Raw genomic sequence first — 12,292 nt, 5'->3', positions numbered from 1 at the left:
TTTACAAAGATAGACCCTGTCTCAAAAACAAACAAACAAACAAACACCAACTTTGTGTTTTGAAGTCTTGTTCCCTGGCTCATTTTAAAAAGTCGATGGCATCTTTAGAAAGTAGGACTTAGATGCTATTAGGTCCCTAGGGATGGTCCTTTGAATGCTGCCCCTCATTCTCTATTTCCTGCCATTGTGATGTGAGTAGCCTCTATCACATGCTCCATGAACTGAGCTGCCCTGGCATGCCCACTCTGAAACCCTCTGACATTGTGAATTAATTTTTTTTTTCTCCCCATACGTTGTTTCTGTTGGATATTTTGGCCACTTTAGTACATAAGTAACTAGTCTATTTTCTGCATATGTACTAAAGGAAAATGCTGTTTCTCTCCATCAAAGCTGTGGACAGCTCTAGGATTCATGTTCATGGAAATGAGAGCTATACTCCCACTTACCCAGGGGAAGACCAACCCTGATACATTTGGATCTCTGATAGTGGCTTCCTGATCTTGAGTCACTTCCTCCATGCTGCTTCTGAAGTCAAAGGGCCACATGAAGAGCTAGACTCCCTTTGGTTTTAATTATAAGAGAATGAAATGAATTGTAACTCTAAATGCTTTTACCACAGTGTGTTACCTTAAAAGACAGAAAGCTGACCTCCATTCTCTGTAATGAGTGAAATATGGTGTGTAAGTAAGAAATAGCAGCATTTGATGTCATGTGTTATATGCAGTCTACATTCTGTATAAAATCCCCTCACTCTTTAGGCCACTTGGATAGGAAACTTCAGTTAAAACATAAAATAGGAATTTCCCTCACAAATAGCCACAGAGGGTAGAGTGGGTACTTTCATGACTCTCCAGGAGCTAGAACCGGACTCTCCCATGCTAAGCAAAATCTCCCAGTACTCAGAAAGGCCTGTCATACTGAGTTATTTATTTTCTGAGCCACAGTATTGGGTGGGAACCTGCCTGGCTTTCAGTTGACTTTCACTTGAACTTGCATGGTAAGTTTTTAAACTTTATTCTCAGTATTTTCATTGACTTTTTCTCCACCACACTAACCCTCCATTCTTTCCTTCCTTCCTCCCTCACTTCTTTCTTTCTTTCTTCCTTCCTTTGTTTATTTATTTATTGGATAAAACACACATCCACATTTAAAACCTCTGCCCATACACTCCAATTCTGAGTTGCTGAATTTATTTCATGAAACACCTGGAAGGGTGGCTTAATACACTGCTATAGAAAGAAATAGTTAAGAAACAGGGCAGATCCTTTCTTTGTCAAGAAAGCAAATTCACACTCAAGAATTTCTACAGAGAATGTACAAGAACCCAAGACTCTGTAAAGCCGCAGTTCTCAACCTATAGTTTGTGACCCCTTAGTGGTTCTGAGTATCAGATTATATATATATTATGACTCACAAAAGTAGCAAAATTACAATTACAAAGTAGCAATGAAATAATTGTATGGTTGGGGGTCACCTCAACATAAGGAACTGCATAAAAGGGCTGTGGCAGTAGGGAAGTTTCGAACCACTAAAGGGACCTTGACTCTTGCCCCTGTGCTAACATCTGTTTTCATCCTGGTTTCTCCCTTTTATTTTTATTTTTAATTTTTTCAGCATCTTTCCTGTGCTTCGTACTTGTAACAATCCTAGTTCCCTAGAACTAGGTATCTCACAGGAAAGGATATAATAATGATGAATTCAATCATAATGTATTATACACATGTAGGAAATGTCACATCAAAGCCTAGTTTATATCAGTTTATATTATTAACATATGCTAATAAGAAACAACAGAAAGGTTCTCTCTTTCTCTCTCTCCCTCTCTCGCTCTTGCTCTTTTCTCTTTTGCTCCCAGTGTTTCTATGTCTCTATTACCTCTTTTCTCTTCCCTTCCCCCTCACTCCCCTTTCTAATAAAACTTCTCAAGCTTCTCACTCTAAAAAAAACCAAAAACCAAAAACAAAAGAAGAAAACAAACAAACAAACAAACAAAAAACAACAGAAAGAACTTCCTGCCCTACGTATTGGCATCATTTTGTTGCCATCAAATGAGTTTTTCAGTAGAGGGATAGTGTTATGAAGGTAAAATTCTTTGTAGTCTTTGCCGACAATAGTAATAAGAATTTGAGTATCTTAGATAGTGGCACACTTTTTTTTTTTAAGTTAAAAAATAAGGTATAGATGGAGAGCTAATTAAAACAGCTTTTGCATCCAAACAGAACTTAATGACCTTGGCCAGATGCACCATTTCTGAAAGCCTTTTTGCAAGTGATTTTCAGTGTGCCCTTATGTTGGTTCCCAGTTGGGGGTAATTAAGAGCCTTTCTCCGTGTTAAATTAGGGACTGCAGAAACAAGAAAGCTTCCAGCTTCCATTGTGAGCACAGCCTCTTTTCTTGTTCACCTTGTTGAAAGAATCTCAAAAGGCAGCAGAGGAGTGACTCAGCCCATTAGGACAAGAAAACTCAGAGCTAAGTGGAAGCCCCTAGGCTTGTACAGATTAGGGATTTGTCCTGAACAGCTGACTGGGAGAATCTTCTTCCTCACAATCACTTTTTACCCCAGAAATAACAAACTCCAAATGACCCTACCCAAGTAGTTACTTTTAAAAATGCCTGTAGCTCAATTCTTTCTCCTCTGTTTAAAATTAAATATGAGGACTAATTCCATTGGTTTAGAAGGAAGCTTACATAGTCACCTAAGGCATCATTAGTTAAAAGCCAAATAGTATAGAAATACCTCTTCAATGGACAAACCATCACATCTTTGTAAATGCTTCATGTGAAATTTTAGTTCTAGAACCTTCCATGTGGTAAATTATCATGCCTCAACCTATAGTGGAGTGGACCATTATTAAAAATAAAACAAAACTCATTCCAAGCATCTTTATTCTTTTAAGAAAATTTTAAACCAGTGCAAACAGAGCAAATGATTTTGCTGTTAACTTTTCTGGAAGTTGTAAGGATGAGCTGACATGAAAGGTAATGAGTTCCCTATTGTTGGCAGATTTGAGGTCCTGGCTGGGTGACTCCAGATGATGTTGGAATGGAGCGACATTAAGGTCCCTTCTAATCCTAAGATTCTATCATTATAAAACGTATCTCTTTATGAGAAGATGTTAGCAAGGAAACAATAAAAGCAGAAGAGGGAGAAGTTTCTTTATGTCATTTATAAGAAATGGCCACACTTTATAGTCTTTCTTTTAAATCACTATAAAGATAGTGTTGTAATCAAATGGCCTTTATGGTAATAGAAACTTCTCATACTGTGCTGTGAAGACCTCGAAGAACAGAATTGTCCCCACCTGTAAGGGTACAAGTGTCCCCTATAAGCCTGACCTGTGATGGTGCATATGGGTGATCTCAGCACTTAGAAGGCTGGAGTAGTGTTTCAGGCTAGTCTGGCCAATAAAGCAAGGCCCTGCCTCAGAAGACAGACAGACACACAGGCAGGCAAACAGGTGGGGGAGAGAGAGACAGACAGACAGAGAGAGAGAGAGAGAGAGAGAGAGAGAGAGAGAGAGAGAGAGAGAGAGGAGAGAAAAATTTTATAATAGTAACACATGTCTACTATGGAACATCCACTAAGTACCAAGTACAAATCAATCATTATTGCCTCAGTAGAAAAGAACATTCTTAAAATTTGTGGTTGTGTGATGTATTTCTCCACAGGTATTTCTATTCATGATAAAGCTGAGTTTTCAAATTATGTATCGTATTTTAACCTGCTCTTTATGTTTTTAATGTAATTATGAAAAAGTGACTCACTTGGTTCTACAGGGATAGAATAGGCATAGGAGTCATCTCTACAGAGAGAGAATGATCAAGCACTAAACCTATCTCTCTCAATCGCCACTACATTGCAATCAGGTATGATAAAATCCAAGTTACAAAAAATTAATTAAAGTAATTCATTAAGTGGTCATTTACAGAGGATGAAAGGATGGTTGGAAACAACAAAAACCAATAGACAAGATAAGACCAGGCCTAGGCCTAGAGCTTAGTGTTAAAGGATACTCTTAGCATGCACAAGGCTTTGCGTCCACCTTCAGGACCTAGAAAAAAATACTTTCTTTTAAAAGTGTAAACTTAGTTTACACTTATAGCTTTGGGAAAGCTAACATACAGATATATTCAAACTGATTTTTTAGCCTTGGGCAAATCTCTACCTTTTGATCTATATAGTAAGCCTCAGTGTCCTCCGTGGTAAGTTCTATGTACCCATTTCTGAGTCTTCCTGTGTAATATTTGCAGTAAGATGAACACTTCTGGCTCAGTACATAATTCCTAGTTAGGAGTAACTTGAATTCTTGCCAAATAGTCGTCAGAGTTGGAAACCTGGACAAAAAAATTTATGAGGCGTGGTATAGAGGAAACTGAAAATTAAAAGTCCCCCTCCCCCCTGTGATTCTTAAGTCTTCATCTTCACTTCTGTACTTCAGCATTGAAACACTCAGTTGGCAAAACTGATTACAGCTGATGGCAACCAGGGTGCTTTTCTCACACCCACAGGTGAAAAGTGGCCTTTCTAGGTCTGTGCATCCCACAACTCAGTTGATTTGTCACATAGGCCTTCTTGGTATAGTGCATCAGGCCAATTATCTGCCGACATAATCATTGCACCTAGTAGACTGGCTGCAGGCAATGCATTCATAACTATTTAAAAGGGTTCCTAGAGGTGCTTCAGAAGCAGCTGGGACTGAAACTGGATACTTACTTTGCATTAATCTGTAACAGAGGAATGAAACTTTTTTCTAAATGTGTTCAGTTTTCTATTAAAAAAAAAAAAAAAGCTGAACATTCTACCAAAAATCTCCAATATGATACGTGTTTCCTTGGCAGGTTTCTATTGTTTTAAAATATCTTTTTCTCAAACCAGTGGTTAAGGAGACAGTAGATGTTAGAGAAGAAATGATTTTGTTATTTCCCTGACTGATTGTCAGCTGATTAACTCACCATAGGAAGCCCCAGAACTTTTTAGATGTGTTTCAAAAGAAATTCATCTAAAATTAGAAAGGAGGGGGTGGAGGACAGTTCAACAAGGCATATGGATTTCTCTGTCATTTAGTTCTTCACAACCCTATTTTAAGTTTTGTCTTTATACTAAAACCCACTGGTTTCATTATTAGTAATATTTAATTAAACACACATACCAAAAAAAAAAAAAATACAGGAAAGAATCCACAAATCTAGACTCCTTCCCTTCTATATTTAAAATTAAGTTCTTTTCAGCACTTGATCAATAAATCCAAACTCCCTTAAGTGCATATATCTCACTTGCTATTTATTGTGATTTGTGTGGTTTAAGTAGGCATACTTCCTTACCTTTCTTTACATCTAAAAATGTAGATTTAGAGACATAGTAAGTTGTCCAGACTCACATGGCTAGCAGAGTAGATTAAGGATGGAGTCCATGTCTTCTCAGGTCAGATGCCCAGATACAATATGTTTGTTTGTTTTTTGTTTTGCTTTTTTTTTAGCTCTACTAATTTAACTTTGCTAATTGGTTTCATTAAAATGAACTCTTAGCATAAGGAATTTAACACTTAATAGAATATAACACTATGGAATTGACCTTGGATCTCTAAAATAATATTCAAATAACAGGGACAAGAAATTCAGCATAATTACCATTTCTTAATATATTTCTGCAGTTTTCAAGACATCTGGCCCTGGAGCTCCAAACCCAGGTAACCAAAGAGTTAACATTGCTCTAGTCCACATGACCCTGCAGCTTTCCAAAGAACAAATGTGCACTTCATTTGTCCAGTGATAGATGGTGTGGAGAAAACATTTTTCCTCTTTTTCTTAATTTCATCAATTAGATGACAATGAGTCAAGTAACAATGAAAAACATCAATTTATTGAGGAATAAATGTACTTTTTTTTATCAATGTGTCTATTCATGAGGGTTAGCAGAAAATAGGAAACTTTGAAGAGGTGGCACAGTTTGGAGGCTTACATCCCCTTCTCAACTATATACAGTAAGGGAGCTTGGGCCTCAGCAGAAGACAAAGTAGAAGTTGAAAAACTAATAGGAGGCTAGGCCTGTATATAATAAGACCTATTTATACCTACTAACTTGTGTGCCAACGCCCTTTTGATAATAGCTGCTTTTCTTTCCTGGTGGGAAGAGGGTACCCTCTTCAAAGGGAAATTCATTGCCTGCTCTCAGTCACATAAGGAAAGGACAGACAGACAATGTGTCCTTCATCCCTTCCTCCTCCATTGCCTTCTGCTCAAAATAATCCTTAGCTAACACAGCAGAGTTTAGAGTAGCTCGGGTCCCACCACTGCTTTCAATCTGAAACTTTTGGAAGTTTCACTTAGCAACAGCTGTATCTGGATTTAGAGAGAGTTAAGAGACAAGAGAGCTTCAAAGGGGAAGGAAGGGAATGCAACAAGACTAGACAAGCAGAAAAGGGCAAACTGAAGCATGTGTCTGCATCCATCTTGACCAGTCTCCTATGATGGCAATAGGGCAGTCCAGTTAAATAACTATGTTTTATTTCAAGAGTAGACTGCAGGAGGGGATAGGGTGCCCTCTGCCCTTTGACCTTTTGTTGTATGAGCAACAGGGAACTAATAAGGGGGCATTTCTGTGGAAAGAGAAAGAAAACAATGACTAATGCTTGGAACAGGGTGAGCACTGTTTCTGGGTCCTCCTGACAGCCAGGCAGGATTTCCAAAGGCCGGGCCTGCAGAGTCTTGAGGTGCTGGTTGAAGATGATGGAGCAGTCACAGCTATAGATATTTCCTGGGTTATGAAGGAACATGTTCTATAGTGATCCAAACTATTGTGATGATAGTCTTCCGGGTGATATCAAATCTTCCACCTTGAGTATTCAGACTTTAGGGAAAGAGCAATTTGGCTCTTGTTAACACCAACCCATAAGACTAGGAAAATGTTGCTACCTGAGTTTATAAAGAGGTAAAATAACTCAGTGACAATAATAACTTAATGACAATGTGCATTCACAAGTTAGAGATAGTTTCCATTAAAAGCTAAAAGCAGGAGGAGTAATGTAGCATGGTAGTAACCACTTTTTTAGGCAGGAAGCCCTGGTTCCATCCCTAGCATAGCAAATAAATAAATAAATAAATAAATAAATAAATAAATAAATAAATAAATTAAGTGAAGTAAAATAGGACATAAAATTCTAGTCAGTCATGGTCCTGGTGACACATACCTATAATTGCAGTACTGAAGGAGTTGAGGAAGGAAGATTATTTTGACTTTGAAACCAATTTGGACTAAGTAATGAGTTCAAGGCTAGCCTGGGCTATGGTAAGACACTATCTCAAACTAAGAAAAAAGAAGCAAAACAATAATAAAATGAACCCATAAATTCTTCTTACAATCTCATATAGTTTGATAAAAAAACAAAGTACAATTAGTGTATCCCTTATCTAAAATATGTATCTCCTTCAGTGAATCTCCTTCATCCTTGAGTTTCATTTAGATAGTTGGGGTAGGGTGAGTGGAAATAAATTATAAAGTGTGTGAACTAAATTTTTTTATAGCAGATCTATTCTTTACTTCTTTTAAATGTCTTTTATTACATACATCTATTTATTTGGGTTTAGGCATATCATGTTATTCGTGTGGAGTTCACTCTTACCTACCACAGGAGTCCTGTGGACCAAACTCAGGTCACCAGGCTTAGCAGCTAGTTCCTGTATCTGCTGAGCTATGCTGCCAGCTCTCTTTGTTTTTATTGAGGGAATCTTTCCATTTGTTTGTTTGTTTTTAAGAACAGGGTCCTGGCTGGCCTGGAATTCATTATGTAGATCAGACTGGCCAAACTAACAAACTACATCCCAAATGCTGGTACTACAGGTGTGTGCTACCTCTCCAGGCTCTTACAGTGATGACTCTCATTGTATGAGTAGTAGGAATCAGTTTATGAAAAAGTGTCCTAATCCAAAGCTGGCAGGTAACAGTGTGAGGGACTTGTTGAGTGGTAACAAGGCAATGGGACAGACACATCAGACACTCATGCAGATGTTAAGTTTTACCTAGGTTTCTTTCCTAGCTATCTTGACTCAAGATCGGCAACCTGTTCCTCTTAATAAACAAAACACAGGGGTAGAAATTCCTTCTATGGCATAAGACAAGCTCCTCATCAGGAAGAGGGCCATCTCTGGCTGTTGTGTTGGTGACCCCCATCAAGCTGTGTGCAAAGGAAGCCAGTGTAACAAGTACCTTGGGTTCACCAGTCTGTAGAGGCTAGTTTGAGCATTAGTCTTCTAGCCATGTGCCTGCATTAATTCGACCCTTAGATTTTTTTTTTTTTCCTCTGCAGGACAAGCACCAAAGGTAGTGAAGAAAGAAAAAACAGTGTCTATCTGTAGGAAGATAAGAATTAAACCAAAGTCCTTGAGCCAAAAATCACAAGAGCTGTAATAACCAAAAGAAGTTGTCCTTAGGCACGTTTTCCTCCTGTCAACTCCAATCTGAAAAGGAAAAAACAAGGAAAGGCTCAAACTGCTCCCATTTGATCAGACCTGTGCAGACAGCCAGGGGCTGGCTGGCTGGGTAGGAATTCTTATCATTACTGGCTCTGGTAGAGGTCTTCAGATATCCCACCCCTAAGCAAGGAGGCAACCTGGCCCATCCCTTCTTTGTCAAAACTTCCTAGGGAAAGAAAAGCTTTCCCTTAGGGGCTATAAATCAGAATAACTAAAGACTGGTTAACAGGACAACTGAAGTCTTTACCTACTCAAGCTCAAGGGTTTGCACAAAAGAAATGAACTATAAAGAGCAGGGCCAGTGGGGAAGTTTTTTTTTTTTTTTTTTTTTTTTTTTTAATACCCATTCAGCAAAAGAAAGCAGGTTTGCCTTCAGAAGTAAAAAATTACAGGGAAGTAAGAAAGTATTATATGCCTGGAAACTAACAGAAGATGAGGACTATTTTTAGTAAGGTCTATTTATAGAAACTCATCTAGGTGTTGACTCCCTATCTTTGATGATAAAAGAGTTGCTCCTCTCCTCCTGGTGGGGTGGAGTGAAGGGCAGCTTCCTCAATGGAAAATTTGTGTCCTTGCATGGCACATGAGACTAGATCAGGGCTGGAGAGATAGCTCAGAGGTTAAGAGACTAGGAAAGCTAACTGTTCCAGAATCTGTTCAGTCTCCATTGCCTTAGGCTCAAAATATCCTTTTGCTAAAGTGGTATATTATTTTAGGGTGACATTTTAAGTGAATTGGACTCTTGTAAAAGATGGCTGTTACACGGAAGTTCAATCAGATCTCTTTCTATATGAGGAAGTATATGGTTCCCAGATTTGTTGTTATGTAGGATACCAAACCTGGTGGAGCTGATACCACTTGAGAGAGCATTGCAGTATGCTTGCCCAGGCTGGTCTTGAACTCTCAGGTTCAAACAATCTTTCCACCCCAGCCTCCTGAATAACTAGCTTGGGATCACTAATTCTTTTTTGTTATTATTATTTATCTTTAGTATTTATCTTTAGTATCTTTAGGTTCTTCTTTATAGAAATTTTCTACACAGATACCAGTATCATTTGCTTGTGTTCACCTCATGACTTCCCTGTGTCCTTCCTTCCTCATTCCTGTTGGTCCCCAGATGATCTCTTTTTCTGCTCTTATCTGAACCTTTCCACATGTTTAGTCATGAGGACAAATTACCAGTCAGGGAAATAATGCTAAACGCTGTTAAGCAGTCCAGTTTTTAAAGTAGGTTTTCAAACATGTATAATGCCCTATGCCATCCTGTCTATTCTTTCATTAATAGCCCTCCTACTCATTTAGTCAGAGATCTTAACCAATACTGTGCCAAACCATCTGCTTTGTTTCAGGGACTCTACTTTGTTGGTGGTGAAATGTTGTGGTATATTAGTTTAAGATGTGTTATATTTGCTCATGCTGTGGGATATTTGTTTAATGATGTAAAGATGTGTTGCATTCTTTTATGTTGCATTTGTTTAACTCTGTAAAAGCTATGTTACTTTGCCTGCCTAAAACACCTGATTGGTCTATCAAGGAGCTGAACAGCCAATAGCTAGGCAGGAGAGAGGGATAGGTGGGGCTGCCAGGTAGGGCAGAGAGAATAAATAAGAGGAGAAATCTAGGCTTGAGAGAAGAGGGAGGAGGATGTGGCCACACGGCCACACAGCCAGCCATGGAGTAAGAACAGTAAGAAGGAAAGCTATATAGAATAAAGAAATGTTAAAAGCCCAGAGGCAAAATATACTTAAAGAGAAATGGGATAATTTGATCAGAAAAGCTGGCTAGAAACAAGCCAAACTAAGGCCAGGCATTCATAAATAAGAACAAGTCTCTCAGTATTGATTTGGGAGCTTTGGGTTTGTTTGTTTGTTTTTATGTTTTTGGTTTTTTATTTTGTTTTGTTTTTCGAGGCAGGGTTTCTCTGTATAGCCCTAGCTGGCTTGAAACTACCTCTGTAAACCAGGCAACCAGGCTTGCCTCGACCTCACAGAGATCCACCTGCCTCTGCCTTCCAGGTTCTGGGATTAAAGGCTTGAGCTACCACCATCCAGCTGATGCTTTTTTTTTTTTTAATTCCAATTTTTACTGTATGGTAGGGGAAAGAGAGAAAAAAATCTATAAATACATTCAGAGAAAGCTGCAAATCATCATGAGAAACAACTGTCAGAAGTAGGAAAATGAAGCCTATACTTAGTAAAGAGTAGACAAAGGAACTGAATCCTGAAGGCAGGTTAAGGGTGCTCAAGGGTGATGGAGGAATACAATATCACTGATTTTGCAGAAGTTCTTGTGTCCCTAATGCCCATGTGCTTGCATTGTACTATCTGTTGTGTCATGCCAAGTTAAACCAGGTCCAGTAATACCAATTTTCTAATTATATGACTTACACCAAAACCTTTTAAAAAGAAACACCATACCTATTGCCTCCCTGGTATGGTAAGTGCTTTTAGAAAACAGAAAATCTTAATAGGTTAGATACTTTAATAAGAAGAATTCCCATTCTCCCTGCTTTGGGGGGGGTGTCATATGATTTTTTGGTTATAACAAACAGGCATCTATTTTGCAATCAAAAGAACAAAAAGTAGAACAAAATTGCTATTCCTTTTTTTTTTTTTTTAAAGGAGCATTGTATCTGTTTTAGATAATGTGAGATGAGGCTTCTCTGGCTTTTGTTTGTTTATTTTAGTTTTACAGAGACCCAAAAGGAAAATAAAAAAAAAAAAAAAAAAAAAAAAAACCTGGAACAGTAATTGGGGCCTGTTTGTATAAACAGGCTGTAAAAGGCTGTATAATAAGGTTAGAAAAATACCATAAAATGATCAAATATTAAGCATAATGTTCATGTTTTTTGAGGTAATTCTTTGCATTGGTTGGTTTTCTGAAGTGTATGTGCACACGCACATTGTACATGTGTACAATGATATGTATCAATATTTTCAGCAGCTTTATTTTCACTCTTCAACATGTTTAAGCAAGCGATCCCTTTCCATATAAGGGGTGAAGGAATGTGGAGCTGTGAGGCAAGATGACAAGGAAGAACTGCTTCCTGTTTCAGCAAGAAAGGGACAGGAGTGAAACTTCTTGCAACCAACATTTAGCAATTAGGAAGAAGTGGCTATAATTTCTCCAGTAACAGTTTCAATTAAAGGTCTAGGAACACACTTCTTTAGAAATGTACCCATGGGCTCAGGCTTTGCTTGTCACAGGTTGCCAGGGCGTCTATGCCCATCATCTGTAAGTGCTTCAAGCTCTCCAATTTTAGAATTCCTGGGTCTGGTTTTTACAAAGCCAATAAGAAGTTTCTTTAGATTAAAAAAGTAGCTGACTCATTTTTAAGGATAGAATACTTGTTACAGTTTGAATGAGATGCCCTCTACCATCTTAGGCATTTGAATATCTGGTCCCCAGTTGGTGATTCTGTTTTGGTAGCCTTAGGAAGTGTGGCCTTGTTGGAAGGGATATGTTATTGGGGCAGGATTTGAGAGTTTCCAACTCAAGTCATTGCTACTTTGCTCTCTGCTTGGTGCTTGTGGTTCAAGGTGTGAGTCTTTATCTCCCTGTTCCTGTCACTATGCCTTTGTCTTCACCATCATCGACTCTAACCCTCTGGAAATGTAAGCCCCAATAAACTGTTCTATAAGTTGCCTTGGCCATGGCATTTTACCACAGCAATAGGAAAGCAACTAACACAATACTGAATAGCACTGTCATATATCATGAAAATCTGTTTCACACAGCAAGGATTTTATGACAAGCAATTCAGTTGATCTATGGCAGTACATAATGTGGCATGCCAAGTGATTTGATATATATAGATAGATTA

Source organism: Phodopus roborovskii, unplaced genomic scaffold (genome assembly GCF_943737965.1).
Source record: "Phodopus roborovskii unplaced genomic scaffold, PHOROB, whole genome shotgun sequence".
NCBI lineage: Eukaryota > Metazoa > Chordata > Mammalia > Rodentia > Cricetidae > Phodopus > Phodopus roborovskii.
Note: the sequence above shows the minus strand (reverse complement) of the source record.